The sequence below is a fragment of the Jaculus jaculus genome, chromosome 2 (assembly GCF_020740685.1).
Source record: "Jaculus jaculus isolate mJacJac1 chromosome 2, mJacJac1.mat.Y.cur, whole genome shotgun sequence".
Classification (NCBI taxonomy): Eukaryota; Metazoa; Chordata; class Mammalia; order Rodentia; family Dipodidae; genus Jaculus; species Jaculus jaculus.
In genome coordinates, this window is record NC_059103.1 from 214,561,452 (window position 1) to 214,587,825 (window position 26,374).

At 41.2% G+C, this 26,374-nt stretch overlaps 1 protein-coding gene and 1 pseudogene across 2 annotated transcripts in view; one reads left to right on the top strand and one right to left on the bottom strand.

Moving 5' to 3' along the window:
- Zc3h3 (zinc finger CCCH-type containing 3) overlaps window positions 1-26,374 on the top strand; it is a 138,317-nt gene that overhangs the window by 105,119 nt on the left and 6,824 nt on the right. The gene's annotated exons all lie outside the window — the stretch shown is intronic.
- On the bottom strand, window positions 26-1,660 carry LOC123458568 (annotated as a pseudogene).

The following is a 26,374-nucleotide window of genomic DNA, read 5'->3' on the forward strand; positions in this document are numbered from 1 at the left end:
ATCCTGGTGCCAACTCTTTTTGAACTCAAGTGTACCGTGGCATCTCACACTGCTCACAGCAATTCAGTGCTGGGTGGTTGAGAAAGGTACAGCTGTCACAATTCCAGGGAGCCCCTTTATAATCTTCATCTCGGGGTTGTACACGAGGGTTCTGTTTAATTTTAAAAACTGTAGTTGTGTTTGGTATCACCCGAGGAGATGGTGATGGAGCACATGACGGTCCTTTTGGCTGTGTATATGTAATAAACACAGGATTAACGCTAAATGTAGGTTTTGGTTGACTAGATATCCCTCTTGAAGGAGAACATGAAGGTGGCATGGTGGCTATATACAGTGAGTGCTGATTCCATGGAGATGGTTGGTTACTGATGGGTGAAGGACTTCTAGTTATTGCTGTCCCAGGTCTTTGAGTAGGTTCAACTGTAATTTCTATCTTCTTCATGGAACCTTTGGGTAAGCTAGATGCTGGGTATGGGAGATGGGCTACTGAATGGCTTCCCTGTTTCTGATAACTAGGAGGTCCTTGTTGATACAGATGGGGTGGAGTAGTTGAAGGGCTAGGTGGCATAACCACACGAGAGCTTGGATGGCCCAGCTGGGAAGGTTGAACTTGATGCTGTGGAGAGCTGAAGGGTGAAGGACACTGAGAAGGTGGTGGTGAATGGTAAGCTGATTGAGGCATCTGCTGTTCTTTGGGAGAATACTGAGAAGGTTGATAGTTCTGTTGATGTGGATAGACAGGCAAAGGACGTTGGCTATAATGAGGCACTGGGCCCTGTGGTGAGGACTGCCATGGTGTACTCTGAGGAGTTTGTCTTCTGATGAGCTCTGAGATGTCTGTCTAATATAAATAGAACCAGGAGACCCATAGAGATTGCTTGGAATTTGTGGAAGAATCTGTAAAGCTCTTGGTACAGTCTGTCCAGAAGGGAGATTTTGGGACACTGTAACAGTAATTGGATTTGTACTATACCAAGGTATGTGCATGTAAGATGGAGGTGGTGGTGAAGGCTCTTGCATAGCAGATGGATTCATTCCTTTTTGCATGGAAGATGGCTGCTGAGGTGGCTGTGAAGGAGGAGTAGCTGCACTTCTGTTCTGTTCATTCATAAAAAATGGATTATAGTTGGGAGTAGCAGCCACAACAACTGGTGCTGAGTGCGGTTCCTGAACTAAACATACCAGCTATTTACCTCCTGTATGCTGTGGATCAATATGCCCATCACTTGAACTATGTACCAGTGTTGCGACCACCATTAAGGTAAGCTCCTTCTCCTGGGTGGTAGCTGCCAGGAGAATGGATACCCAGGTTAATATGCAAAAGGCAATTTCTATTCATCCTATTGTCTTCTGGACTATGGTATTCCATATACAAGTATTTGCATCTCTCCTGGGAAGGGGCTCGGCAACAGGCTTCAAGATTGTTGTTATTCTGTAACATGCACTGAGATACCACACCCTCTGGAATTTCAGGAAAACGCTGTCGGAGATCATGGAGAACCTGAGTATCAAGCTGTGGAGTGCTTTGCGCCATGCCAGAGCAAATGGTGGTGAAATCTCTCTTAGGAAATGGGTGTTAGCAGGCCTTCCAAAAGTAATGATCTTCCAACATCACAGTCATTTTCTCAATATGGTCTACAAGGCCTGAAATGGGAGCTTCTGTAGTCACATCTCCAGCAGTGACTACACCTTCTTTCTCAGTAGTCTAGAAATCTCCATTTTTTCAATTGGCAAAGCTTCAACTAGGACACCTTGTACAGTTTGATATGCTACAATTCACGGTGAAAAACTTGAAGAGTCTGAAAACTCTAGGCGGTCGTGGCTCCATGGGGCGCCGCTGCCTCACCCTCAGGCTTGTTGTGGGCTCCTGCAGGGGGTCCGGCGCCGCTCCCCCTCGGGTGCGCGCCACGCGGAATACAGATCCGGTCTCTAATTTCTTAATATAGGCACTTAAAGCTATAAATTTACCTCTTAGAACTGCCTTCATTGTGTCCCATAGATTTTGTGTATATTGTGTTCTCATTATTGTTTGACTCTTTAAATTTTTTGATTTCCTTCTTGATTTCTTCATTGACCCATTCATCATTTAGTAGTGTGTTGTTTAATTTCCATGATTTTGTGTATGCTCTATGGCCTTTCTTGCTATTGATTTGTAGTTTGATTCCATTGTGGTCAGATAGAATGCAAGGAATTATTTCAATTTTCCTGTATTTGTTAAGATTTGCTTTGTGTCCTAATATATGGTCTATTTTAGAGAATGTTCCATGTGCTGCTGAAAAGAATGCATATTCTGCAGCATTTGGATGAATTGTCCTATATATATCTGTTAGGTCCATTCTTTCTATGATCTCATTTAGTCCATGCCTCTCTGTTTATTTTTCTCCAGGATGACCTGTCAATTGATGAGAGTGTGGTGTTGAAGTCACCCACTACCACTGTGTTTGTTGTTATTGGTGACCTTAGTTCTAATAGCATTTGTTTGAGGAATTTGGGGCCCCCCATGTTAGGTGCATATATGTGTAGGATTGGAGGGTGCCTTTAATCGATATAAAGTGACCTTCCTTATCCTTCTTAACTAATGTGGGACTGAAGTTTACCTTGTTAGATATTAGGATAGCAACCCCTGCTTGTTTTCTAGGTCCATTTTTGAAACACCTTTTTCCAACCTTTCACCCTAAGACAGTATCCATCCTTTGTAGAAAGGTGGGTTTCTTGTAGGCAACAAATTGAAGGATCCTGCTTTTTAACTCAGTCTGGGCACCTTTGCCTTTTGTTTGGGGCATTGAGGCCATTGATATTAAGAGATAATAGTGAAAGGTGTGTATACATTTTTACCATTTTTTGGTAGTTCTTCTGGTTTTACCTTTGTTCTCTTGTGTTAACTAGTATTTGAGTATTGTTTGTTTTTTCCGGTTCCTTATATGTGTGCTTTTCTTTTTCTTCAGCATGGAGGATTTTTTATAGTATTTTCTGTAGAGCTGGTTTTGTCTTCAAATATTCCTTTAGCTTGCTTTTGTCGTGGAATATCCTTATTTCTGTATCTATTTGAATGGATAGTTTTGCAGGATAAAGTAACCTTGGTTGACAGTTGTTATCTTTCAGGATTTGGAGTACATCACTCCACGCCCTTCTGCCTTTTAAAGTTTGTGTTGAGTAATCTGCTGTAATCCTGATAGGCTGCCTTTGTAGGTAACTTGATTTTTCTCTCTGACTGCTTTTAATATTTTTTCTTTGGATTGTGTGTTTGGTAGTTTGATTATAATATGGCAAGGAGAGGTTCTTTCCAGGTTTTGTCTGGCTGGGGTTCTAAAGGCTTCCTGTATCTGCATTGGCACCTCTTTCCCAATTTGGGTAAGTTTTCTCTGATTTTGTTGAAGACACCTACTATGCCTTTGGAGTAAGGTTATTCTCCTTCTACTATGCCCTAAATTTGATCTTTTCATAGTGTCTCAAATATCTTGAAATTCCCACTCATAGCTTTCTATTAGTTTTTCTTTCTCTTTGTTGGACTGTATTAGATCTGCCACCTGTTCTTTTAGCTTAGATATTCTGTCCTCTCCTTCATCCATTCTACTGGTGAGATTTTCTATAGAGTTTTTTTATTTCATTAACTGTGTTCTTCATTTCTAGTAATTCTGACTGGTTTTTCTTTATTATTTCTATTTCCTTATTTATGTCTAGTATTGACCTCTTTATTTCATTAAATTGGTGTCCTGTGTTTTCTTTGATTCTTTTGATTTCCTCTTTCATTCCTTTGATTTCTTCTTTGATGTCTTTGAACATATTTATAATCATTATTTTGAAATCTTTCTCAGGCATTTCCTCTTACTCGTTCTCACTGGAGGTCATTTCTGATGCATTAATACTTTTTGGTGGATTTATATTGTCTTTTGGTGTTTCTTGTGTTATAATGTATATATTTTTGCATCCTGTATTATTTAATGATTGGGTTTTCTAGTTAGCTGGGTATTATTAGATGTATAAGTTAATCTGATGTTTTATAACTTCAGGGTAGTAGCTTAAGGTGTTAGGTGTGGCTCTCAAGACTCTTGAGTATCTACAAAAGTGACCCTAGGTGTTGGGTTTGCCTGCTATAAGAGTATTCCAAGTAGGCTGAGTGGAACCAAATAGATAGTTTCTAAAATTTAAGTAAACAATGTACACTTTCAATGGAAGACAGCTCAGAGTATTTATGCAAGAGTAGGTATTATGGGCTGGAGAGATAGCTTAGCGGTTAAGCGCTTGCCTGTGAAGCCTAAGGATCCCGGTTCAAGGCTCGGTTCCCCAGGTCCCACGTTAGCCAGATGCACAAGGGGGCACACGCGTCTGGAGTTCGTTTGCAGAGGCTGGAAGCCCTGGCGTGCCCATTCTCTCTCTCCCTCTATCTGTCTTTCTCTCTGTGTCTGTCACTCTCAAATAAATAAATAAATAAAATTTAAAAATAAAAAAATTTTTTAAAAAAGAGTAGGTATTATGACAACCAGATCCTCTAACTGTTCCTTAGGATGTGTGGTCCCCACTCAGACCCTTAATCCTGACAACAAGGAGGTTAAGATTTCTGATTTCTGATCTGTTGAGGGTTCTAAGTCAGCTTGTGACCAGGTGAGACCCTTCCTTGGTGTAATCCCAGTTACCTCTGCTCCTGCTTGGGTTCCGCTGTCGGTTCAAGTTTGCATGGATGAGTCCCTGGACTGCTTCTCTGTTCGCTGGAGCTGGGCATTGGCGGTGGGGGAGGGGTAGCTGCCAATGCAGCTGTAGTTCTCTCACTGTTCCACATGTTCTTCTACCTTGTGATCTCCTCCCCTGTTGTTCACTGCTGTTCTCCCTTCACGTTTCTTGAGTTTGGGGAGAGCTCCAGTGTGAATGGAAGCTCCCCTCACCTGGCTTTTCCTGTGGCTCAAGCCTAGCCTGTCAGCTTTCTGGCACACTGCTGCTGCCACCGCAGTCCATTGATCTGCTGGAGCTGCTTCTGCTGGCCTATGTGGGCTCTGGATGCTCTGGATCTCTCCTACTTCTCCGCTGCCATTTCAATTTCCTATACATCTCACTTTTTAGTAAAAGTGTGTATTTTGCTGAGTTGTGTTTGGCTCTTCCCCCTCCACCCCCCGCCCCCGAGGCTGCTTTGGCATGGTACCTATGCTGCCATCTTTTTTTTTATTTTTTATTTTTTTTAATTTTTTTAAATTTTTATTAACATTTTCCATGATTAGAAAATATATCCCATGGTAATTCCCTCCCTCCCCACCCCCACCTAGAGTGTCTTCTTAAGAGAGGGGGGAATGAGAGGGAGTCGGTAGCTTTGTTAGGCAGTTAGGGTGACTGAGCCCCTGCAAAGGCAGGAATGTCCTGCTTTGCACTCTGTACTTTGCTAGAGATCAAAGTATGATCTGACTTCTCTCTTCCCTAGATTTGTTTTCCCACAAACAACCTGGGCCCTCCTAAGACCAGCCCTAGCCCAGATCAGTTGACTGTCTCTCTGGCTCACCTAAGCTAGAAGGTAGGGCCCATCACCATAAGGTTATAAATATGTTTATGAGGAGAAGGCAAGTCTCTAGACTGCCTGAATACTCCTGAACCTCCAGATTCTGGTGAGTTTCCCCCAGACTTGGCCCAGCTGGGCTGAGATGAGGGGAGAACCCCTGACCCCTCCTCCCCACAGGGGATCTTTCCCCCTCCTGTCCTCCACCTGGCAGGAGCTCTTTGTACTTTCTTTTCTTTTCCCTTTTTTTTTTTTTTTTTTTCGAGGTAGGGTTTCACACTAGTCCCTGCTGACCTGGAATTCACTCTGTATTCTCAGGGTGACCTCAAACTCACAGTGATCCTCTTACCTCTGCCTCTAACATCCAGGGCTGGGATAAAAAGTGTTATGCTGCCATCTTAACTCTAAGTCTCTAGCCTCATCTAATTATCTTTGTATGGAACTGCCAAGCCAAGTTCCACAGTGGGTGTACCATTTCATACTCCTGTAAGCAGTGCATCCTCCCACACCCTCCTGTACTTGTGGAATTCATTTACTAGCTCTAATGACTATTTAAAATTTTTTATTAATGATGAACTTTGCTGTATGAACTGATTACATGTTGGTCATATTCCCATTGGCTTATACTCTCACCCGCCCCCATTCCACGGAGGGCCCTACTCCATGCTATGAAGTCATGAATGCATGTCTTTCTGTGTGTGGAGAGGGGGATAATTGAGGGGGGGAGCCTCAAGATATTCCTTCCCACTATGTGGCTCTTACAATCTTTCTGCCCCACTTTCACGATGTTCCCTGAACTGGTGTGTTATAAGTCTGCTTCAGTGTTGAGCTCTCTGTAACCTCTGAATTTCGTTTTGGATGAATTTATGTTGTCCTTTGTGTCTATTGCCGCTTTCCTGAAGCTGGTTGTTCTAATGACTTTTTTTTTTTTTTTAAGATAGGTTCTCGTTCTGGTTCAGGCTGACTTGGAATTCATTATGTAGTCTCAGGGTGGCCTTGAACTCATGGCAATCAACCTACCTCTGCCTTTGAGTGCTGGGATTAAAGGCCACCCCACCCTGCTCTCTAATGCCCTTTTTGTTTGTTTTCTGTTGATTTTTTTAAAAAAGTTTATTTGTTTGAGGGAGAGGAGGAGAGAGAGAGAGGAAGAGGCAGATAGAGAGAATGGGTATGCCAGAGCCTCCAGCCACTACAAATAAACCCCAGACACATGCACCACCTTGTGCATCTGGCTTACATGGGTAATGAGGAATCAAACCTAGGTCCTTAGGCTTTGGAGGCAAGCACCTTAACCACTAAGCCATCTCTCCAGCCCCTCTAGTGACTTTTTAAAGGTATTCCTTGGGATTATTGGTACATGTGCATTTGTTTGTGTGCAGTGCACATGTGTGTGCATACATGTTTGTCCATGTGCATGTAGAGGTCACAGGACAACTTTGGGTCTCATTCCTCTAGGCAGCTTCATCTTCTTTTATTCATTTATTTATTTCTAAATTTTTATATTATTGACAACTTCCATAATTATAGACAATAAACCATGATAATTCCCTTCCCCCTCACTTTCCCCTTCACAGTTCCACTCTCGATCATATCCCCTCCCCTTCTCAGTCTCTCTCTTATTTTAATGTCATGATCTTTTCCTCCTGTTATGATGTTCTTGTGTAGGTAGTGTCAGGCATTGTGAGGTCATGGTTTTGTGTCTTGAGCACGTTGTAAGGAGTCCTACCCTTCCTTTGGCTCTTATATTCTTCCTGCCACTTCTTCTGCAATGGATCCCAAGCCTTAGAAGGTATGATATAGATGTCTTGTTGGTCCCTCGTTCCTCCAGGCCAGCTGCGGTTCCCCCAAAGCCATCCCAGGCAACCTTGGTGGTGAGCACACGAAAGAATAACTTTCAGGAGACAGACTCTGTGAACAACTTGCTTTAATCAGTAGGGAAATGGTTTTTATAAGCAGTTGAGGGTCCTAAGGGGATTGGATCTACAAGGTTGCTTGCTGATGCCTAATTAGCATATAGGGACATACATTCCAGCACATAAGCAATGGTAGAGGGAAGGTATAGGGTACAGGGGCATGGGCCATGCAAAGATTGCTGGCTGATACCATATAAGGAGTTTCCTAGGCAACTGGCCAAAGGTCACAGGGCAAAGCCTAAATTCAGGTGTGCTGGGATTGGAGAGGAAGTGGCCTCCTATAGCCCAGGGGTCCTTAGCCTTACCTGGCAGCTCAGGGTTGTCTACTGAAGGCTCCAGCCTGTGCCTGGCTGTGCCCGACAATGTCTCAGTGCTGAACACTCCTCTGTCACGTCTTCTCAGCACCATGGTGCCTTTTGGGTCATGCCAGAGGTCACGACCATTTGAAAAGAGAACCTTCTCTAACCAGAATGAGAGTAGCATTAATATGTGGGTATGAACATTAAGACAGGTATGGTAGCGCATACCTTTAATCCCAGAACTCGGGAGACATAGGTAGGAGGATTGCTGTGAGTTCAAGGACACCCTGAGACTACATAGTGAACTTCAGGTCAGCCTGGGCTATAGTGAGACCCTACCATGAAAAACAAAAACCAAACAAACAAAAAAAAAAAAAAAAAAAAAAAACCAGAAAAAAGCGCTTACTGGGCAGTTTGGTGAGCTTAATATATACATTAAGCCAGACACCAGCAGGAATAACACCCCTAGGGTTCATGACCTCCCCAGTCATAAGTTTTCTGTATCAGGCATATGTTCCCTCCAGTGGAGCGGTCTTCCTAACAGACGTGCCACTATTGTACCTGGCTCATGTGGCCTGGTTGGCCCATCTTAAGGCTTTCATTGTCCACTGTTGTTTATCTCCATTGGTGAATGCCCTCTCTCCCATGGAGTTGCATGCAGTGTAGATTTTTTTCCCAGCTTTCTGTCAGCTAGTCTATAGGGAGGAGGTTTGTAGATCAGCTCCAACAATATTTCTCAGTGATCTTACAGCCTAAATATGTGGAGTCTTCAGCAATAAGGTCTTATCATCTATTCATGGTGGGAAGCCAAGCACCTCGTCAATGGCCTGCAATGTTTGTGGGCATCAGGGACCTCCCTAGCCAACAACTTAGTGGAAGGCATCCCATCCCTTGGCACTGAAAATTTTCTAGTAACTACCTATGGCTTCTGGGTGCACCATTATCCAAAAATGTAAGTTTCCATATGACTTATTCATACCCTCTTGTATTTTGATCAATCTTCCCCAAGTCTAAAAATTGTAGCTAGGATCCACATATGAGAAAGAACATGTGGCACTTGGCTTTTTGGCCCAGTTTACCTCACTCAGTATAATCCTTTCCAGGTCCAACCATTTCCCTGTAAATTTCTTAATTTAATTTTTTTTTTTTTACCACTAAATAGAACTCCATTGTATAAATGTGCCACATTTATCCATTCATCAGTTGAGGGACATCTAGGCTGAATCCATTTCCTAGCAATTGTGAATAGAGCAGCAATAAATATGGATGTGCAAGTATCTCTAAGGTAATGCGATGAGCCCTTAGGATACATGCCTAGGTATAGCTGGACCATATGGTAAATTGATTATTAGCTGTCTCAAGAACCTCCACACTGATTTCCACAATGGTTATACCAGATTACGTTCCCACCAACAGTATAAAAGGGTTCCCCCTTTTCCACATCCTTGCCAACATTTCTTTTCTTTTCTTTTTTTTTTTTTTTTTTTTGAGGTAGGGTCTCACTCTAGCCCAGGCTGACCTGGAATTTACTATGTAGTCTCAGGATGGCCTCAAACTCATGGCAATCCTCCTACCTCTGCCTCCCAAGTGCTGGGATTAAAGGCGTGCGCCACCACGCCCAGCATCTTTTGTTTTCTTGATGATAGCCTTTCTGATAGGAGAGAGATGGAATTTCAAAGTAGTTTTAATTTTTATTTCCCTGATGGCTAAGGATGTAGAACACTTTTTTAGATGCTTACATGCCTTCTGTATTTCTTCCTTTGAGAGCTCTCTATTTAGTTCCATAGCCCATTTTTTAATTGGGTTTGATTTCTTATTATTTTGTTTTTTGAGTTCTTTGTATATCCTAGATATTAATCCTCACTCAGATGTATACCTGGAAAATATTTCCTCCTATTCTATACATTGCCTCTTTGTTCTATTCCCAGTGTCCTTTGTTGTACAAAAGCTTTGTAATTTCATGAGGACCCAGTGGTTGATTAGTGGTTTTATTTCCTGAGCAACTGGGGTTATATTCAGAAAGTCCTTGCCTATACCAATATGTTGTAGGTTTCCCCTACTTTTTCCTCGAGAAATTTCAGAGTTTCAAGTCTGATATTAAGATCTTTGAGCCATTTGGCCTTGATTCTTGTGCATGGAGAGAGATAAGGATCTATTTTCATCCTTCTACCTATAGGTACCCAGTTTTCCCAGCACAATTTGCTGAAGAGGCTGTCTTTTTCCAATGAGTATTTTTGACATATTTGTGAAAGATCAGGTGGCTGTAGCTGCCTGGATGTATATCTGGGTCATCTATTGTGTTTCATTAATCTATGTTTCTGTTTTTATGCCAGTACCATACTGCTTTTGTTACTATGGCTCTGTAATACAGGTTAAGATCAGGTACAGTGATACCACCAGCCTTATTTTTGTAGCTGAAAATTGTTTGGGATATTCAAAGGTTTTTATACTTCCAAATGAATTTTAGGATTGTTTTTTCTATTTCTGTGAAGAATGCCATTGGAATTTTGATGGGAATTGCATTAAATGTGTAGATTGCTTTTAGTAAGATTGCCATTTTCACAATATTGATTCTTCCAATCAAAGAACATGGGATGTTTTTCCATTTTATAGTGTCTTCTGCAATTTCTGTCTTTAGTGTTTTAAAGTTTTCATGGTAGAGATACTTCACTTCCTTGGCTAGGTTTATTCCAAGGTACTTTATTACATTTTATTTTTTCTTTTTCAAGGTAGGGTTTCACTCTAGCTCAGCCTGACCTGGTATTCACTATGTAGTCTCAGGGTAAGTGATCCTTCTACCTCTGGGATTAAAGGTGTGCGTCTCCACGCCCGGCTAAATTATTATTATTATTATTTTTTTTTTTTTTGCAATTGTGAATAGCAGTGACTCTCTGATTTCATCCTCTGTGTGTTTGTTGTTAGCATATAGGAAGGCTACTGATTTCTGTGTGTTTATTTTGTATCTTGCTACATTGCTAAAAGTGTTTATCAGCTCTAACAGTTTGCTGGTAGTCTTTAAGGTCCTTTATGAATAGAATCATATCATCTGCAAATAATGATAATTTGATATCTTCCTTTCCAATTTGTATCCCTTTTATGTGTGTCTTTTGCCTTATTGCTATGGCTAAGACTTCCAGTTCTATGTTAAATAAAAGTGGGGACAGTGGACACCCTCGTCCTGATCCTGATACTAGTGGAAAAGTTTCTAGTTTTTCCCATTTAATATTATGTTGGCTGCAGATTTGTCATAAATAGCCTTTAATTTTGAGATGTGATCCTTCTCCTCACAGTTTCTATACGACTTTTATCATGAGAGGATGTTGGATTTTGTCAAATGCCTTTTCTGTATCTAATGAGATAATCATGTGATTTTTGTCCTTTAGTCCATTTATATAATATATTACATGTATTGATTTGCATATGTTGACCCATCCCTACATTTCTGGAATAAAGCCTAGTTGGTCACAAGGTCAATCATCTTTTTTTTTTTTTTTTTTTTTTTTTTGAGGTAGGTAGGGTCTCACTCTGTTCCAGGCTGACCTGGAATTAACTCTGTCATCTCAGGGTGGCCTTGAACTCATGGCAATCCTCCTACCTCTGCCTCCTGAGTGCTGGGATTAAAGGCGTGTGCCACCACGCCTGGCTTCCATCATCTTTTTGATATAATTCTTGTGTTCTGTTTGCCAATACCTTGTTGAGAATTTTTGTGTCTATGTTCATGAGGGAGATTGGTCTGTAATTTTCTTTTTCTGTTCTGTCTTTGCTTGGTTTTGTGGTGTCAAGGTGTAGCAGACAGATTCTGGTTCGCTGAGATGAACTTCCAGACCAGGCACAGTTATGGAGGAAGGGATATTTATTGAAGCCTACAGATCCAGGGGAAGTTCCATAAATGGCAGAAGAAGCTGGCCTGCCTTTACAGGACCAATTAGAGAGAGAGAAGTACAAGCCAAAATCCAAAAAGCCACAGCACACTTCAAGAACTCCAGCTAGGCACACTTTGCATATCTTTAGATTAAAATCTGAAACCCACCACCACACCTAAAGATCCACCCAGTGACATTGCCTCCAGCCAGGTAGCCAGCAGATGTAAACTACAAACAATAAAGAACTGAATATATTGGGGGCCACCTATTCTATTCAAACCACCACACAAGGTGATACTGGCATCTTAGAAGGAGTTGGTAGAATTCCTCCTTTTTCTATTTTATGGAAAAGTTTGAGAAGCATTGGTGTTAGTTCTTCTGTGAAGGTCTGGAAAATTCTCCAGGGAATTCCTCAGGGCCTGGACTTTTTTAGTTAGGAGATTTATTTTTATGACTGCTTGTATCTCCATACTTGTTATAGGCCTATTTAAGTGGTTAATACCTTGATTTGATTTTGGTAGGTTATATAAATCAAGGAAACTATGTATTTCTTTCAGATTTTCAAACTTAGTGGAGTATATGTTCTTAAAGTATGTCCTTAAGATTTTCTGCATTTTGTTCTGTTGTATCTGTTGTAATGGTGCTTTTTTCATCTCTAATTTTTCTAATTAATTTTTAATTTTTTCTAATTAATTTCTAATTATTTTTTTTCTTTTTTTAATTTGAGAGAGAGAGAGAATTGGCATCCCAGGGCCTCAGCCACTGAATTCAAACTCTAGTTGCTTGAACCACCTAGTGGGCATGTACAACCTTGTGCTTGCTTCACCTTTGTGCATCTGGGTTATATGGGATCTGGAGAGTCGAACACGGGTCCTTAGGCTTCGCAGGCAACTGCCTTAACTGCGAAGCCATCTCTTCAGTCCTCTCTTTTTTTAAAATTATTTACTTATTTGTTTATTTGAGAGAGAGAGAGGGAGATAGAGCCAGAGAGAAAGCAAGAGAGAGAATGAGCATGCCAGGGCCTCTAGCCACTCAAACGAACTCCAGATGCATGTGCCACCTGGCTTACATGGGTCCTGGAGAATTGAACCAGGGTCCTTAAACTTTGCAGGCAAATGCCTTAACTTCTAAGCCATCTCTCCAGCCCTCTAATTTCTTTTTTTTTTTTTTAGGTTGTCTTTAAATTTTTATTTTTTATTGTTTTTTCAAATTTTTATCGACAACTTCCCTGATTATAAAAAATATCTCATGGTAATACCATCCCTCCCCCCACTTTCCCCTTTGAAACTCCATTCTCCATCATATCCCCTCCCCATCTCAATCAGTCTCTCTTTTATTTTGATATCATGCTCTTTTCCTCCTGTTATGATGGTCTTGTGTAAGTAGTGTCAGGCACTGTGAGGTCATGGATAACCAGGCCATTTTGTGCCTGGGGGGAGCACGTTGTAAGGGGTCTTACCCTTCCTTTGGCTCTTACATTCTTTCTGCCACTTCTTCCACATTAGACCCTGTGAGCCTTGGAAGGTATGATAGAGATATTATAGTACTGAACACTCTGGTCACTTCTTTCCAGCACCATGATACCTTCTGAGTTATCCCAAGGTCACTGCCATCTGAAAAGAGAAGATTCTCTGCCAAAAGTGAGAGTAGCATTAATTTAAGTGTATGAACATTAAGAGAAGTGCTTGCTGGGCAATTTGATAAGCATAATATATACATTTTGCCAGATAGCAGCAGACATTAAACCTCTAGGGCTCATGACTACCCCTGTTGTAAGTTTTCAGTATCAGGGATGTAGTCCCTCCCATGGAGCGGGCCGCCAGTCTAATTAGAGGGCAGTTGGTTTCCACTGTGACAGATGTGCCACTATTGCACCCGTTGGCTCATTTGGATTGGCTGGCCAAATATAAGGCTTTCAGTGTCCACTGTTGAGTATCTTCGCTGGTGATTTCTCTCTCTCTTCCATTGAACTGCATGCATTGTGGCTTTTTCCAGCTTTCTGTCAGCTAGTCTACATGGAGGAGGTTTTCAGCTCAGCTCCAGCAGGATTTCTCAGTGACCTTGCAGCCCAAGTATGTGGAGTCTTCAGCAGTAGGGTCTTACAATCTATTCCTTTTGGGAAACCAAGGGCCTTGGCAATGGCCTGTAATATTTTGTGGGCATCAGGGACCTCCCTGGCCAACAGCTCACTGGAAGGCATCCCATCCCTGGCACTGAAAAAATTCTAGTAACAGTCTATGGCTCATATGTTGTTTTTTTTAATGTGGATTCTGGGGGTTAAACTCAGGTCCTCATGCACATGAGGCAAGCACTTTACCTACAAAGCCAACTCCATCTCCCCAGCTCTCTTCAGGAGTTTTGAAACATAAGGTCATGTCATTAGACATACTTATTTTTTTCATTTTAATTTGAATCACATTAATTTCTTTTTCTTCCCTAATTGTTCTGACTAGAACTCTTCTACTATGTTGATTGGAAGTGGCAAAATGGGCATCATTGTCTTGTTCTCCATTTTAGCAAAAGCTGTGTGTCTCATCATCCAGCATGATACTAGCTTTGCACATTGTGAATGTTTGCCATTATATGTACTATGTTGAAGGCATTCTCTTGTTTCCCTAGCTTATTTGGTGTTTATATCTCAAAAAGCAGTTGAATTTTGCCAAACCTTTTTCCTATACCAATTGAGATAATCTTGTATTTTTATCCTCATTCTATTATTGTGATCAGCTAATGACAGTGACTACATTGAATCATAATCAGTCACTTTGAGATTTGCATGTTAAATTATCTTTGCATTTCAGCAATAAATCCCACCAGGCCATGATATATAATCCTTTTAATACACTGTAAAATGTAGTTCGCAGGTATTTTATTGAGATTCTGCATAAATATTCATACAGGATATAGATGGGCCAATAGTTTCTTTTCTTATACTCTATCGGGTTTTATATGAGGAATAAGTTAAATATGCCCTTTCCAGTTTTTGAAGTTAGAAGAATCAGTGCTAATTCTTGAAATGACTAGTAGAGTTCACCAGGGAAGCCTCTGGGAGCTTTTTTTCTTGGGCCGTTTTGGATCACCATTTTGTGTCCACTCTGCAGGCTTTTTATGTGTCCTACCTGTGTCATTGTTAGTGTTTGTGTATTTCTGGGAATTTAGTCCGTTTCATCTAAGTTGTCAAAATTGTTTGAAGTTTTTCCCAATTGCTGTCTTGCTATCTGCAGAGTCTGTAGCAATCCCCATCTCATTTCTGATCCTGAAAGTTTTTGACTTTTTTCTTATCTGTTTTTCTAGATCCCTATTGATTTCTTTGATTTTTCAAAGAAGCAGCTCTTTGTTTCATTTTATTTTTCTCTATTAATTGCTCTCTGTTCTTTTTTTTGTTAGTTTGTTGTGGTTTGTTTGTTTTGTTTTTTAAAGGAAGGTTCTCACTCTAGCAGTCCAGGCTTACCTGGAATTCACTGTGTATTCTTAGGGTGGCCTCAAACTCAGTGATCTTCCTACCTCTCTGCCTTCCCAGTGTTGGGGTTAAAGGCATGCGCCACCACACTGGCAAGTTGATCTTTACTTCCTTTGAGATTTCCTTTTTGAAACATGGAGATTATCTAGAAGTTTCCAGGGGTCTGGAGATTTTTCCTGTTATCTTTCTGTCCTTGATTTCTAGTTGAATCCCCTCATGGTGAAGAGTGTGCTCCTTATGATTTTAATTGTCTCAGTCTCATTCAGCCAGCCTGCCTCCCTTCCCTCCCTTACCCTCCCCTCCTCTTCCCTCCCCTCCCCTCCCCAGACCTGGTGTATGTAGTGCTGAGGCTGGAACCTGGGACTTCTTGCATGCTAGGCAAGTACACTACCACCTGAGCTCAGCCCAGCCCCTGGTTTTCAATTTTTGAGAGAGGGGTATTGAAGTCTATATAGTAATCTTGGAATGTCTATTTCTGTTTTGTGTTTACTAGTTTTTTAACCTCACATAATTTTGTTGTTGTTGTTTAGTTTTTCTAGGCAGGATCTCACTCTAGCCCAGGCTGACCTAGAACTCACTGAGATCCTCTTATCCTCACCCTCTCCAGTGGGGAGACTAAAGGTGTGTGCCACCTCATCTGGCATCTCACATACTTCTTTTGTTACATGCTTTATTTGGGGGATACAGCCCTTAATTTAGAAGACTGACTCCTGGAATTCTCTTTCCCAGAAGTGAGCAAATTGCTTCTAGAAGAGAACCTGAGAAATGGGAGAGCTAACTCCTGTTATACTCAGCCCAGGAGTGGGTTAGTTGCCGCCAGCAGCATACTAGGGAAAGAGAAGCTGAAGAGGAGTTTAGTTGAAGCCATTAGCAAACCTGCTGCATCTGCTGTCACTGTTGTCACTGCTCTGACCTTACTGCAGTTGTAGCACGCTCTCCATGCTGGTACTCATTGATATATTTTTAAAGTATTTTTTATTTCTAATTATTTATTTGAGAGAGAGAGAGAGAGAGAGAGAGAGGGAATGGGTGTTCCAGGACCTCCAGCTGCTGCAAATGAACTCCTTCACATGCATGAGCCACCTTGTGTGTCTAGCTTATGTAGGAATTGAACCTGGGACCTTTGGCTTTGCATGCAAGTACCTTAACTGCTTGCTAAGCCATCTGCTTTCATTGATATATTTTAAAAACTTTTATTAATTTTCAAGGAGAGAAGAAGAGATAGAGAGTGGACAGCACTATAAACAAACTCCAGACACATGTGCCACTCTGTGCATCTGGCTTTACATGGGTACTGGGTAATTGAACCAAGGCCACCAGGCTTTAAAAGCAAGCATCTAAACCAGTGAGCCATCTCTCCAGCCCCACTCAGTGGGTATTTTAAAAAAATATTTATTTTGTATTGAGAGAGAAAAGAAATGGGTGTACCAGAGCCTCCTGCCACAGCAAACAAACTATATGCATGTGCCACTTTGTGCATCTGGCCATATGTGGGTCCTGGGAAATTGAACCTGAGCTCTCAGACCCTCATCACCGTAACCCAGGCTGATTTGGAATTTGCTCCATAGTTTCTGGGTAGCCTGGAACTCACAACAGTCCTCCTACCTGAGAAAAAGGCGTGAGCCACCACACCCAGCCTCATTGACATTTTTATTGAACAGCCAAAAAACAGTAATATGTGAACAACTAGTAACATTGTATGAGCAAATGGTAAGGAACCTTTGATTTTGGATAATCCTTCAAAATTTGTGAAAGGAAAAGATTTATAGGGGTTTGACCTACTGGGCTGTGCTGATCCAGAACACACATACACTGGGATCACAAGTGTAATCACATTAAGGCCACCTGATGATTTCAACAGATCTGTGGGCCCTTAATTACTGACCTCATTGTCTTTAACACTATGTTCTGAGTAGAGAGTCCAACTAGGCTACTGAGAAAATTGGGCAAGGAGCATAGCTTAAGATCAGTCAGAATCTCTAACCCTGTCAATTTTGCTCATTTGTGCTGTTCAGACCAAAAATCAAGGCAGAGAAAATGTAGTCACATTGCTTTAAGCAGGTGGATTGCATAGTTAGTTGTAAGATTAACTGTAGAGCAAGTTACAGGTAAGGAATTTAACATTTAACAGCAATAATCTCAGAAACATTATTTGTAAGGTCCATAAGAAATATTCCCACAGTTCGTTCTCATAGTTCATTCTTTCAGTCTGTTCTCATAGTTTATCCCCACAGTAAGTTCTGATAATTCATCCCTACAGTCTGTTCTCATAATTTATTCCCAAAGTCTGTTCTCATAGTTCATCCCAACAGTCTCTTCTCATAGTTCATCCCCATAGTCTGTTCTTATAGTGTTTCCCCACAGTCTCTTCTCATTGTTCATCCCCACAGTCTGGTCTGATAGTTCGTGCCCACAGTTATGCTTCACATAGTGCTTTTATTTCATGCATATACATTTTTGTTTGTTTTTGTTTTTTTGAAACAGGAGCTTGCTATGTAATCCCAGTTGTCCTTGAGCTTAGAAAATAGACCATGATGGTCTGTAAGATAACCCTCCTGCCTCTGCTTCCCAAGTTCTGGAACTGCAGGCATGTACCACCACAACTGGTGGTCCTTATACACTTAGAATTGCTCTATCTTCTCTCTTTATTTTTTCCATACAACTTTGCATGTGTATGTTTGTGCAGTGTGCATGTTGTATGTGTGGATATGCATACAGATACACATACCCTTTTATATATGTGCATGTGTAGGGGCCAAAGGTCAGCACCAGGGGTCTTCCTCCATTACTCTTCACCTTATTCTTTGTTTTTTTTTTAACTTTATTATTGACAACTTCCATAATTATAAACAATAAACCATGACAATTCTTTCCCTACCCCCCAACTGTCCCCTCACGAATCCATCCTCCATCATATCCCCTCCCCCTCTTAATTAATCTCTGTTTTATTTTGATGTCATCATATTTTCCTCCTATTATGAAGGTCTTGTGTAGGTAGTGCCAGGCTCTGTGAGGTCATGGATATCCTTTTTTATGAGAAAGAGAGAATTGCATGCTAGGATCTCTTAGTCACTGCCATCGAACTCCAGATGTGTGTGCCACCTTGTATGCATGTGTGACCTTGTGTGTCTGGCTTACATGGGTTCTGGGAGTCGAACCTAGGTCATAAGCCTTCGCAGGCAAGCACTTTAACCGCTAAGCCATCTCTCTCTCTGGCTTGGTGTCATTCTTTTTTAAGACAGGGTCTTTAACAGAACCCACAAAGCTAGAGCTCAACTATTTGGCTATTTTGGCTAGTTAGTAAACACTAGAGGTCCTCCTGTACCCACCTGTCAGCACTGGTGAGCTCAGGTCCTTATGCTTCTGCAGCCAGCACTTTGCCATCCCACTGAGCTGTCCTTCCTGTCCTTGCTCGGTAACTCAAGATGCCCTCTGTCTCTGCCAACTTCTTCAGCTCTGAGGTTCGTTTTCAGTTCAGGTTATAGCCATTGCTGTTTCTTTGGGGTCAGCATTGTTTGATTTATCTTTATTATGTTTTTATTGTCAGTCTCTATATATTGTATTTGAAGCAACTTTTCACAGATGGCAGATAGTTGAAACATGTTTTCAAATTCATCCTGCAAATATCTGTCTGGTTTATTCATGCCGTATTAAGGCTCAAGTCTGCCATTTAACATTTTTGTTTTCTTACCTTCTTTGTTTCTAATTTTTGTTTTTTTTTGTTTTTTTGTGTTTTTTTGAGGTAGGGTCTCACTCTGGTCCTGGCTGACCTGGAATTAACTCTGTAGTCTCAGAGTGGCCTCGAACTCATGGCGATTCTCCTACCTCTGCCTCCCAAGTGCTGGGATTAAAGGCGTGCACCACCATGTCTGGATAGAATTATGCTTTATTAATAAATTTTTTATTTTTTATTTTTATTAGCATTTTCCATGATTATAAAAAAAATCCTGTGTTAATTCCCTCCCCCCACACACTTTCTCCTTTGAAATTCCATTCTCCATCATATTACCTCCCCATAACAATCATTGGACTTACATATACTCAACCTATTAAGTACCCTCCTCCCTTCCTTTCTCTTCCCTTTATGTCTCCTTTATAATTTACTGGCCTCTGCTACTAAGTATTTTCATTCTCACGCATAAGCCCCGACATCTGTAGCTAGGATCCACATATGAGAGAGAACATGTGGTGCTAGGCTTTCTGGGCCTGGGTTACCTCACTTAGTATAATACTTTCCAGGTCCATCCATTTTTCTGCAAATTTCATAACTTCATTTTTCTTTACCACTGAGTAGAACTCCATTGTATAAATGTGCCACATCTTCATTATCCACTCATCAGTTGAGGGACATCTAGGCTGGTTCCATTTCCCAGCTATTATAAATTGAGCAGCAATAAACATGGTTGAGCATGTACTTCTAAGGAAATGAGATGAGTCCTTAGGATATATGCCTAAGAGTGCTATAGCTGGGTCGTATGGTAGATCAATCTTTAGCTGTTTCAGGAACCTCCACCCTGTTTTCCACAATGGCTGGACCACATTGCATTCCCACCAGCAGTGTAGAAGGGTTCCTCTTTTTCTACATCCCCGCCAACATTTGTGATCATTTGTTTTCATGATGGTGGCCAATCTGACAGGAGTGAGATGGAATCTCAACGTAGTTTTAATCTGCATTTCCCTGATGACTAGTGATGTAGAACATTTTTTTAGATGCTTATATGCCATTCGTATTTCTTCCTTTGAGAATGCTCTATTTAGCTCCATAGGCCCCCCCCCCCCTTTTTTCCCCGGCTGGAAGGTTTTGAGTTTTATAGCAAACCATATTGTACAGACTTGGGGTCCAGGGGCCCAGCCCGGCTGGATCCACTTGCCCTTCTGCCGGGCTGCCCACCTTCCACAAGCCTTTCGCCATCCCTAGGCAACCCCCTCCCTTCGGCCTTTGGTTCACCCAGCCCCTTCCCCAACCCCAACCTGAACACCTTCCTGTTACCTGAGGTATGTGGATAGATCCCTCCCTCCCCTACTAGGTACAATCCGCTTCCCTGGAGACCTAAGTTGGGTGACACTTGGCCCCTACTCCTCCCCTTGGCTCCTGAGACCACAGCCCCAAGCTGGAGGCATAACCCATTTTTTGATTGGCTTGTTTGATTACTTATTATTTAACTTTTTGAGTTCTTTGTATATCCTACTTATTAATCCTCTATCAGATATATAGCTGGCGAAGATTTTTTCCCATTCTGTAGGTTGCCTCTTTACTTTTTTCACTGTGTTCTTTGCAGTGCAAAATCTTTGTAATTTCATGATTAATCTGTGGTTTTATTGCCTGAGCAATTGGGGTTGTATTCAGAAAGTGTTTGCCAAAACCAATATGTTGAAGTGTTTCCCCTACTTTTTCCTCTAGCAGTTTCAGAGTTTCAGGTGTGATGTTAAGGTCTTTAATACATTTGGACTTAATTCTTGTGCATGGTGAGAGAGAAGAATCTATTTTCATCCTTCTGCAGATATATATCCAGTTTTCCCAACACCATTTGCTGAAGAGGCTGTCTTTTCTCCAATGAGTATTTTTGGCATTTTTATCGAATATCAGGTGGCTATAGCTACTTGGGCTTACATCTGGGTCCTCTATTCTGTTCCACTGATCTACAAGTCTGTTTTTGTGCCAGTACCACGCTGTTTTTGTTACTATGGCTCTGTAGTATAGGTTAAAATCAGGTATGGTGATACCACCAGCCTTAATTTTGTTGCTCAGTATTATTTTAGATATTCGAGGCTTTTTGTGATTCCAAATGAATTTTTGGATTGTTTTTTCTATTTCCATGAAGAATGCCTTTGGAATTTTGATAGGGATTGCATTAAATGTGTAGATTGCTTTTGGTAAGATTGCCATTTTCACAGTATTGATTCTTCCAATCCAGGAACAGGGGATGTATCTCCTCTTTCTAGTGTCTTCTGCAATTTCTCGCTTGAGTGTTTTAAAGTTCTCATTGTAGAGATTTTTTACTTTCTTGGTTAGGTTTATTCCAAGGTACTTTATTTTTTTTGATGCAATTGTGAATGGGAGCGATTCTCTGATTTCATCTTCTGTGTGTTTGTTGTTAGCATATATGAAGGCTACTGATTTCTGTGTATTTATTTTGTATCCTGCTACATGGCTGTAGGTTTTGATCAGCTCTAACAGTTTGCTAGTAGAGTTTTTAGGGTCCTTTATGTATAGAATCATATCATCTGCAAATAATGATAACTTGATCTCTTCCTTTCCAATTTGTATCCCTTTTATGTGTGTCTCTTGCCTTATTGCTATGGCTAAGACTTCCAAAACTATATTAAATAAAAGTGGGGACAGTGGACACCTTTGTCTTGTTCCTGATTTTAGTGGAAAGGCTTCCAGTTTTTCCCCATTTAGTAATATGTTGGCTGTAGGCTTGTCATAAATAGCTTTTATTATTTTGAGATATGTTCCTTCCATTCCCAGTCTCTGTAGAACTTTTATCATGAAGGGATGTTGGATTTTGTCAAATGCTTTCTCTGTGTCCAATGAGATGATCATGTGATTTAAAAAAAAATTTTTTTTGTTCATTATTTATTTATTCATTTGAGAGCTACAGACACAGAGAGAAAGACACATAGAGGGAGAGAGAGAGAGAATGGGCACGCCAGGGCTTTCAGCCACTGCAAACGAACTCCAGACGCGTGCGCCCCCTTGTGCATCTGGCTAACGTGGGACCTGGGGAACCGAGCCTCGAACCGGGGTCCTTAGGCTTCTCAGGCAAGTGCTTAACCGCTAAGCCATCTCTCCAGCCCGATCATGTGATTTTTGTCCTTCATCCTGTTTATATAATGTATTACATTTATAGATTTGTGTATATTGAACCATCCCTGCATCTCTGCGATAAAGCCTACTTGGTTAGGGTGAATAATCTTTTTGATATACTCTTGTATTCTGTTTGCCAATATTTTGTTGAGAATTTTTGCATCTATGTTCATGAGGGAGATTGGTCTGTAATTTTCATTTTTTGTTCTATCTTTGCCTGGTTTTGGTATCAGGGTGATGCTATCCTCATAGAAGGAGTTTGGTAGAATTCCTTCTTTTTCTATTTCCTGGAAAAGCTTAAGAAGCAATGGTGTTAGCTCTTCCTTAAAGGTCTGGTAAAATTCATCAGTGAATCCATCTGGGCCTGGGCTCTTTTTAGTTGGGAGATTATTGATAACTGTTTGGATCTCCATGTTTGTTATAGGTCTATTTAAGTGATTAATCTCATTTTGATTTAATTTAGGTAGGTCATATAAATCAAGGAAAGCATCCATTTCTTTCAGATTTTCATACTTTGTGGAGTATATGCTTTTATAGTATGTCCCTATGATTTTTTGAATTTCTCTGGAATCTTTTATGATGTTACCTTTTTCATCTCTGATTTTATTAATTTGTGTCTCCTCTCTCTTTCTTTTGGTCGGATTTGCTAAGGGGTTATCAATCTTGTTTATCCTTTCAAAGAACCAACTCTTTGTTTCATTAATTCTTTGGATTGTTCTTTTTGTTTCTATTTCATTATTTTCTGCCCTAATCTTTATTATTTCTTCTTGCCTACTGATTTTTGGTTTGCCTTGTTCTTCTTTTTCCAAGGCTTTAAGGTGAAGCATTAGGTAGTTTACTTGCGACCTTTCTAATTTCTTAATATAGGCACTTAAGGCTATAAATTTACCTCTTAGAACTGCCTTCATTGTGTCCCAGAGATTTTGATATGTTGTGTTCTCAGAATCGTTTGACTCTATAAATTTTTTGATTTCCTTCTTGATTTCTTCATTGACCCATTCATCATTTAGTAGTGTATTGTTTAGTTTCCATGATTTTGTGTATACTCTATAGCCTTTCTTGCTACTGATTTGTAGTTTAATTCCATTGTGGTCAGATAGAATGCAAGGAATTATTTCAATTTTCCTGAATTTGTTAAGATTTGCTTTGTGTCCTAACATATGGTCTATTTTAGAGGATGTTCCATGTGCTGCTGAAAAGAATGTATATTCTGCAGCCTTTGGATGAAATGTCCTGTATATATCTGTTAGCTCCATTCCTTCTATGACCTCATTTAGTCCAGATGCCTCTCTGCTTATTTTTTTCCCGGGATGACCTGTCAATTGATGAGAGTGGGGTGTTAAAGTCACCCACCACCACTGTGTTTGTTGTTATGTGTGACCTTAGTTCTAATAGTGTTTGTTTTATGAGTTTGGGAGCCCCCATGTTAGGTGCATATATGTTTAGGATTGTAATGGCCTCCTGTTGTAGTGTGCCCTTAATCAATATCAAGTGACCTTCTTTATCTTTCTTGACTAACGTTGGACTAAAGTCTACCTTGTCAGATATTAGGATAGCAACCTCTGCTTGTTTTCTAGGCCCATTTGCTTGAAACACCATCTTCCAACCTTTCACCCTAAGATAATGTCTATCCTTTGTAGAAAGGTGAGTTTCTTGGAGACAACAAATTGTAGGATCCTGCTTTTTAACCCAGTCTGCAAACCTATGTCTTTTCGTTGGGGCATTGAGGCTGTTGATATTAAGAGATATTATTGAAAGGTGTGTATTTGTGTTTGCCATTTTTTTTGTGTGTGTGTGGTTCGGTTCTACCTGTGCTCTCTTGTGTTAACTAGTATTTGAGTATTGCTTGTTTTTTCTAGGTTCCTTATATGAGTGCTTTTCCTTTTCTTCAGCATGGAGGATTCTAACAAGTATTTTCTGTAGAGCTGGTTTTGTCTTCAAATACTCCTTTAACCTGCTTTTGTCGTGGAATGTCCTTATTTCTCCATCTATTTGAATGGATAACTTTGCAGGATAAAGTAACCTTGGGTGACTGTTTTTTTTTTTTTTTTTTAAACCATTTTGTTTATTGATTCATTTGAGGGAGAAAGAGGCAGGGGCGAGAGAATGAGCACACCAGGGCCTCCAGCTACTGCAAAGGAACTCCAGATATGTGTGTCCCCTTGTGCGTCTGTCTTAAGCGGGTCCTGGGAGTCAAGCCAGATCTTTGGCTTTAGTGCCTAATCTGGCCATTTCTCCAGCCCTGGCTTGTGCTGCTGTTGTGATTGTGTTGTGTTGTTTATGTATTGTTGTTGAGGTGGGGTCTTGCTCTAGCCCAGGCTGACTTGGAATTTACTTTGTAGTCTCAGGCTGTCCATTGGCTCTTCTTCACCTGGTTTTCCCTAAGTGCACGGTGCCTGTTTCGTTGAGTATTAGATCCTGAGTTGACACATTTTAGCTTGAAGTGTATTGTGCTCCTGCTTCCTCCTGGTCACCAACATTATCCCTGTGGTGGCAGCATGTGTTTCTCTCATGCTGCTCTGAGGATTATTTCATCATCTTTGCTTCTGTGAATTTTACTATGATTCATTATAGCGATTGTCTTTTATCTGTCCTGTTTGGGGTTTACTCAGCTTCTTCAATCAATTTGTTTTGTTTTTCTTTGTGCCGAAAGAGGAGTGTTTTCATGATTTTTTTTTCATTTATTTATTTATTAAAGAGAGAAACAGGCAGATAGAGAAAATGGGTACAGCAGAGTCTCCAGCCACTGCAAACAAACTCTAGATGCATGCGCCACCTTGTGCACCACCTGGCTTTACATGGGTACTGGGGAATCAAACCTGGGTCCTTTGGCTTTGCAGGCAAATGCCTTAACCACTGAGCCATCTTTCTAGCCTCTGAGTTATTTTTGTTTGTTTATTTGTTTTTTAAGTTTTTCTTTTTTCTTATATCTTCTGTTGCAGGAAGGTTGGGTCTCTTGCAGACCACAGTTGCTTAGTCTGATTATATCTGTGTTGCTCTGATTCTGTAGTTTCTGATCTACTCCTCTGTTCCTTTTATCCTACTGTTGAGTTTTATTTGTCATTGTGGTATTCAGTTCTACATTTCCATTTGGCTCTGATACGTCTCATTCTTAGTAGACACTTGCTATGTTGCCTTAGTTTCCAGCATGTTTATACTTTTTTGTTAAAGCACATTTGTGATGCTGCTTTTAAACACTTGTTAGGTGGCTCTAACACTTGACACTTTATTGTTGGCCCATATTGATGTCTCCTCATTTTTTTTTTTTTTTTTTGAAATCTGTCTTGCTCTTGGCAGGATGCATTATTTCTATTTGAAATTGGATGTTTTAGACTGGGCATGATGGCACACACCTTTAATCCCCGCACTGGGGGAGGGGAGTTGAGGTAGAAAGATTGTTATGAGTTCAAGGCAAACCTGAGGCTGCAGTTTGAGTTCCAGTTTAGCCTGGGCAGAATGAGACCCTACCTCAAAAAAAAAAAAAAAAGGATGTTTTTGCATTACTGGTAGGAGGTGCTGGCTGATTCATTATTGCCACGTAGATGTAGAAACGGTCGCCCCCACTTGCCTTCCACTGACACTATAAGCAGATCTCCTTACCCTCCTGAGGTGACCGAAGCACCTAGCTTTCCCTAGGCTTCCTCAGGCATTTCCCACCTGGGGTGAGCACAGTCCACTACACTGATGCCATGAGTGGTGGAAACCTTGCCTGGCAGCCTAGCTAGTGGGCTCCTCTGCTCCAGGCGTGGGCAGCGTGAGCAAAAGAAACCCAGGCACCCGCCACCAGGTGTTACTCTCTGACCACTTGTCTTCTCAGCACCACTCAGGCTGCTGCCGTAGCTCTTAGCAGGGTCACTGCCCTGTGTTCTCAGCACTGGAAGCCCCTTTTGCTTCTTTTTATGCTGATCTTGCCTTCTTTTTCCTGAGAAAATGACCTGTTCCACGGAGGCTTTGAGGAGGGGGTGATGCACTGTCCTGCCCCTCGGTCTGATTCCAGATCTGGCTCCTCCGGCTGGTCGAACTGCACATCTGCTTGGCCTCCTCCTCCTCAGAAAACACCTTTGGTATAGCCAACACTTCTGTCATGCTTTCCTTTCTGTTCATCAGCTTCTGTTGTTTTCTTTTGCATGGCTCATATCCCACACCTCCAGTGTCATTTTCTGGCCTTTTGTTTTGTTTTTCGAGATAGGGTCTCACTCTAGCCCAGGCTGACCTAGAATTCACTAAGTAGTCTCAGGGTGGCCTTGAACTCACAGTGATTCTCCTACTGCTGAGATTAAAGGTGTGCATCACCACGCCCGGCTCTATTGTTTTCTGAATGTGGCCTCCTGCACACTGGCCCTGCTCAGACCCCACCAGTTTCTTGCCATGAGGCCAGGTGGTTTTGCAACCTGGACAGTCTGTCCTTTATCCTGCCTGAGTCTTATATTGCTGACTGTCTGTATCCTCTGTTCATTTTTCCACCCATTTCTCACCATCAGAGCCACATCTAGCTCTCCCCAGGTTCCACCCCTCCCTGAAGCTCCAGTCCCCCTTCCTGTCACCTGCC